General features: G+C 46.6%; 1 pseudogene; it reads right to left on the bottom strand.

Moving 5' to 3' along the window:
- Nucleotides 1-1,410: 1,410 nt before the first annotated feature.
- Nucleotides 1,411-6,276, bottom strand: LOC147463391 (uncharacterized; annotated as a pseudogene).
- Nucleotides 6,277-6,602: the final 326 nt, after the last annotated feature.

Here is a 6,602-nt window from a genome sequence, read left to right as displayed (position 1 = left end):
CCCAAGAGTGTGCATCGAGTGATTATAGAGATATTGTGTGTGTTTCCATCTTGCTCAAATTCTTTTAGCGCCCCCACGGAGGATCTTCTTCGAGTACCCTTAGCTTTAGAATTACAAATTATAGGTTACAAGTACAGGTACACGTGATTCACATAGGTAGAAGTAGCTGGAGTAGAGTGATATACTAACAAGTGGGAGTCACTTACAGTTGTCGTGGGTATGCATCATTCGATGCCTATTTGAGCGCATTGTCTGGTATTCTACGTTTTTGTGGTGGATACTGCCATTGTACGTCTTTGTGGAGCCATACTTGGTTCTATTTGGCAATCCCAACCATTTCTGAGACTTGGTATGAAAGATAGTCATTTCTGAGACTTGACTATACGATATTTGCATATCCTTCATGAGAGGGTCGTGGTGTGGTTTTATTGAGCTGGGGAATTCTCAAGTGTGAGATCCTTTCGATGCCACAAGTGACTGGAGCACCCTTTTCATGACCTCGTCATAGGCTATGTACTAGTGCTTCCTACTTGATACTTGGGTGACATTGTTGGCAAGTTATGCATACACATACAGTCTATATTTTGGGTTTTTATTGCTCTAATTCTGGGGAAAATCACCAAAATTGTTCCAAGTTGTGATGGCTAGTTTTTTGGTCTTTTGAGCCATTTATGTTGTTATGCTGCTGAAATTCTGACAAAATCAGAGGATAATTAGTCAAGTGTGCTTTCTTGGGAGCTGCATGGCTTTTAATGGATAATCACGACGAACTCAGTTCACTCCTTTTCATTTTACACAAAAAATCCAGATAAATGTTCATGTGGACAAGAAGATTTTTTACCAGGAGCACATAGTCTTTATGTTTGGGCCAAGAAGATTAAGAGAGATATTGGAATCCCCTTTGCCTATTGTGATTTCGATGATTAACTATGAAAACTCATTTGATGTGCATGTGTTCAACCTTTTCTAAAGCTTGAGCTCCATTGATGTTTTTGGGGGATTGAGTCAATAAAAAGTTTTGGGTTCTTGCACCTGTGTTAGAAAGGGTTCTCAAAGCATTGGAACTTGAGTAGCCATGGATTTCTTTTATTCAGCATTTCATGGAAGAAGTGATAAAGATGTGGAAAACTTTTTGGAAAAGATGGAGATTGCCTGCATTAGAAACCAAATTCATGATCCTACACAGATGTTACGTTGGAAGGGGGAAGTGGGAAAACCACCAACACATAAACTCGATGCCTCTATATAGCTCAGTGATCTCACAGCACCCCTATCCCCTAGCAAACACACACCATGATACGCAATCTGCAAGCAGCTATTGTCCAAGCCCAATCCCGACTGGATAGACCCGGTTGCAAAGCATGTTATGATAACCTCCATATAACATTATAGAGCACCATGTAACAAATAGGCAATCCAATAACAATCCATACTAAAAAACCCCTACCCAATCTTTGACATACACCTATTTGCCCTCAAGCTTGCAGATTTGTACACACCGACATCCGTATAGAAAGCATTTATACAGCCATCACCCTTGGAGATATACATATACAAGACCATATTAGACGAGACAATGAGAGAGAAAAATTGAACAGTTCAAGGATAGAAGACATCACAATCAGGTAGAAAACACTCCAAAAAGGGCTTATAATCATGAGTTTCCCATGGAGACCGCCCTCCTCGAGGCACCCCTCTCCTTGAACACGCGGCCCTGCAGTCCATCCTTCTCCTCAGCCCTGCGGCCCTCTTGTCTCCTTTTCCACTACACCACCCCATGTGTTTGTAGCAGGCCCTCAAGCGGCCCTCCTGTCTCCTACTCCCCCATATGGCAGCCCCTGGCGGGTCCCCTTCTGCAATCGATACCCCCACCACCTTATGCTCTCTCTGTTGATGGCGCCATCTGCCTCAGTAGCGCATGGCAGTCCCTTCACTGGCCCTCTGTAGCGCTGCCCTGCAGCCCGATGCTCAGGCTTGCCACCTCTACTGTACCCGGTTGGCGAGACCCCCTTAGCCCATGGCGGCCCTCCTCTCTTCCTCACCCTTTGGCGACACCTCCCCTGCTTTGCATCACTACCCTGCAACCCCTCCTTCTTGCTTTGTGGTGACGACCCTCTGCCTACCCTTACTGCCATGTCCTATCAGCCCTTCAACCGGCCCCCCTTGGCGGCCTCAACACACACTGCCACCTCGTGACGGGCCTTCTCTCCTTGACCATAAGCCCCCTGGTATCTCCAGAAACAGCGCTACACCTCCTCGTCCTGTACTGCAGCTACCTCGTGGCTTTCCCTCTTGCTCCCTGTAATCGGCAACCTGCCGCCCTCTAAAAAAAATGCCAGCCACCTTGGTCTTCTAAAACTGGCCCACCACCTTCTGTCTTGCCAAAACTGGCACTCTTGCCTACCTGCTCTCCTTCATGCAAACTATCCAGGTGGTGGCCCTTCCCCTGCATACCGAGCTCGTCGACTGCAGCTTACCATTATATTTTTATGTTAATAGCTTTTTTTAAAAGCTTGGAGCTTGGTCCCCTTGCACACGCCCAAAAGAAACCGACCTTCGAATGCCTCCTTCAACCTCTCCACCTGCAGACCCTTCGAAGCTTGAACTCCACCCCCTCATAAAAAATGTGACTAGCTTCCCGCCGCATTGCCAATGATCAGAAGCAAGCGAGGATCACTTTTCGTGCTGTCGGCCTCGTGATCATAAGTTGTTATCCATCTATCTCCAAGCATCATGAAAGCTCGGACCTTGTCCAAGCAGTGCAAGCACTCAACATACTCAACATGGTACTATTCCGTGCAAGAGACTTTAAGAGACCCGAGCGGCTGAGATTGAAAACCCCCGTTGGTCTGCTAAAATCCACATTTGACATACACTTCTCGACAGTGCCGGCCATACCTGGCATCAAATAGCCAATGAAGCACTTTGCCATCTGCTTGCAAATATCCCTGTACCAGCTTTTGAGTTCTCCCTAGGCCGACCAAATCAGGCTGCACCATCATTACCCACCCCCTTGTTGAGTATTTATGCTCAACTATAGTATTATTTAGGTAACATAAGTATGTATAGAGAGCATGATAAAAATATCTACATAGGCTGCATACAAAAAATGATGATAATGGCTATATAAATAGAATAGAATAGAGAGAAAACCTTCTGCTACATCATCCGCCAGGATCAAATGGAAAGCCTTGAGCTTCCCCAAGCATGGCGTAGAATCCACATGGATCAAATATAAAACACTGGTCATGGCCATCCACCTTGTAAGACATGTGTCTTCAAGCCTTTCTTTGCACTTGTAGGCCAATAGACACGCCATCCTTCCAGCTCTTCATAGCATCGAGCTTTGTCCCACTGTATCCATAAGCCTTTGTGCCAACCATAAGAATACTTTCGACCACTTGAAGCATTGGTCCCATAAATAGCTATCATGTCACCTGTTATAGAATCCTTAATATCATCACCTTTATCCTATGAGCAGTGAAACCTGCATAGTACACCCTGCAAAGCAACTTGCAACAACATAGCTATCAATAGCATAGCATGAAGCAGCCAATCCCTGCCATTTGCATCCACTTGCTGCATAGCCAAGCAAACCTGATCCCTTTGCAAACCTGTATCTAAACCTTCTAAACATGGCTCCAAAACCAATTTTTCATACTCAAGAACATGACCTACTAGAGCTTCAACCTGTTCAAATACCCTCTCAACGGCAAGGTTGGTGTCACCTTCCTCGTTGCATGGAGTCTCTCGCTCATAGGCTGCACCTGTATCAGTTTCCATTGAGTCATCTACTGGAGCTAACTCTCCACGGCTACAAACCAACTCCATAACTTCAAAGTGCACCTCCACCTGCTCTCCAAGGCAAGGTTGCCCCACCCCCTGCATAGACAAATCACTTTGACATACCTCTATTTTTGCTTCTAGCTCCTGCAAGTCATTCTCAAACACCTGCTCTTCAATCAAACTGGATGCACAATCAAACCACATTTCTTCCTCCAATAGGGACTCACCGTCACACAACATTTGATAGGGCTGCTCAACTGGCAGATTCACACAAGGTGAAACACTATACTCCTCTTCGACCTTCAAATGGCTGGTAGGCAACTCGTATACATCGTGCTCCACTTCATCTACATGAAAAACATCATAACTTTCATACCTAGAAGAGATGGATTCTGTCTCCCACATGCTATCTGGGTCCAAACTGCTAGAGCTTTGAGAGCTGTCGGATTCCTCTTTTGATCTTGACAATTCTTGGACTACTGTTGTCACCCTCCTTGTTGGCTCTGGAACTGGCACCTCTTCTTGAAAAACTTTTACAACCTCGCTCTCTTGAGGAAGCAAACTGGGTGGTACTCTGAATATACCTCATTGTATCCTTTTGAGACCTAGTTGGCACTTCTTCTACCTCTTCTAGCCTGGCATCAGTTTCATGTGCTTTGATCAAATGCATATCAAGAAAATGATCTTTTACCTTTTGATGCTCCTCAATCTGTTTGGGCCTAGGTCCACTGGCTACCGCAAGTATAGACTGCAACAATCCTGCATCCATCTTCTTCTTCATCTTTCGACTCTTTGCTTTGGCAATTCTAACGGCTTCATCATAAGTGCTTGGATCTTCATAATCGACTCTCTCACAAACATAAGGATGCAAGCATGATAGAAACCTTTCGAGCTTCAAATATCCCGCATTGGTTGCTTGGGCAGCAGCCGCCAAATCCCCCCAATAAGCTTCAAATTTATCAACAAAAGCATCAAAATTGGCACTTACGTCCTGTTGCAAACTTTGATCTTCACATCTGCTTCCAAAGTCGACACCACCTTTCGATACCTTTGTAGAAAGTGCTCTCTAAATTCGATCCAATTTTGCTTGTGCACATCTTCTAAGCCATCGAACCAAACTTTTGCTTTACCTCGCAGCACCAAAGGTAGAGTTTGGAGCTTTGCTTCGTCACCTGGCATCTGTAATACTGACAACATGAACAACTCAAAATTGGCTATCCAGTTGTCTGCATCTTTTTCTCCTTTGAACACCGGACCAAATTCCTGCTTCATCTTGATTCATGAACACTTGGTTAGGAAGCAATCAGTGGGTCCTCAATGGGGGCACCACAAGATGGAAAGGGGGAAGTGGGAAAACCACCAGCACATAAACTCAATGCCTCTATATAGCTCAGTGATCTCGTAGCATCCCTATCCCCTAGCAAACACACACCATGATATGCAATCTGCAAACAGCTATTGTCCAAGCCCAATCCCGACCAACCTCGACTGGATAGACCCGGTTGCAAAGCATGCTATGATAACCTCCATATAACACTGTAAAGCACCATGTAACAAATAGGCAATCCAATAACAATCCATACTAAAAAACCCCTACCCAATCTTTGACATACACCTATTTGCCCTCAAGCTTGCAGACTTGTACACACCGACATCCGTATACAAAGCTTCACCCTTGGAGATATACATATACGAGACCATATTAGACGAGACAATGAGAGAGAAAAATTGAACAGTTCAAGGATAGAAGACATCACAATCAGGTAGAAAACACTCCAAAAAGGGCTTATAATCATGAGTCTCCCATGGAGACCGCCTTCCTTGAGGCACCCCTCTCCTTGAACACGCGGCCCTGTAGTCCGTCCTTCTCCTCAGCCCTGCAGCCCTCTTGTCTCCTTTTCCACTACACCACCCCGTGTGTTTGTAGCAGGCCCTCAAGCGGCCCTCCTGTCTCCTACTCCCCCATATGGCAGCCCCTGGCGGGTCCCCTTCTGCAATCGATACCCCCACCACCTTATGCTCTCTCTGTTAATGGCGCCATCTGCCTCAGTAGCGCATGGCAGTCCCTTCACTGGCCCTCTGTAGCGCTGCCCTGCAGCCCGATGCTCAAGCCTGCCACCTCTACTGTACCCGGTTGGCGAGACCCCCTTAGCCCATGGCAGCCCTCGTCTCTTCCTCACCCTCTGGCAACACATCCCCTGCTTTGCATCACTGCCCTGTAGCCCCTCCTTCTTGCTTTGTGGTGACAACCCTCTGCTTACCCTTACTGCCCTGTCCTGTCATCAGCCCTTCAACCGGGCCCCCTTGGTGACCTCAACACACACTGCCACCTCGTGACTGGCCTTCTCTTCTTGACCATAAGCCCCCTGGGCTCTCCAAAAACAGCGCTACACCTCCTCGTCCTGTACTGCAACCACCTCGTGGCTTTCCCTCCTCTTGCTCCCTGTAGTCGGCAATCTGCTGCCCTCTAAAAAAATGCCAACCACCTTGGTCTTCTAAAACTGGCCCGCCACCTTCTGTCTTGCCAAAACTGGCACTCTTGCCTACCTGCTCTCCTTCATGCAAACTATCCAGGTGGTGGCCCTTCCCCTGCATAGCGAGCTCGTCGACTCCAGCTTACCATTATATTTTTATGCTAATAACTTTTTTTTAAATCTTGGAGCTTGGTCCCCTTGCACACGCCCAAAAAAAACCGACCTTCGAATGCCTCCTTCAACCTCTCCGCGTGCACACCCTTCGAAGCTTGAACTCCACCCCCTCTTTAAAAATGCGACTAGCTTCCCGTCGAGTTGCCAATGATCAGAAGCAAGCCCGAG

Source organism: Adiantum capillus-veneris, chromosome 2, assembly GCF_014529385.1.
Source record: "Adiantum capillus-veneris isolate H3 chromosome 2, ASM1452938v2, whole genome shotgun sequence".
Lineage (NCBI taxonomy): Eukaryota > Viridiplantae > Streptophyta > Polypodiopsida > Polypodiales > Pteridaceae > Adiantum > Adiantum capillus-veneris.
Note: the sequence above shows the minus strand (reverse complement) of the source record. Positions and strands in the feature narration are given on the sequence as shown.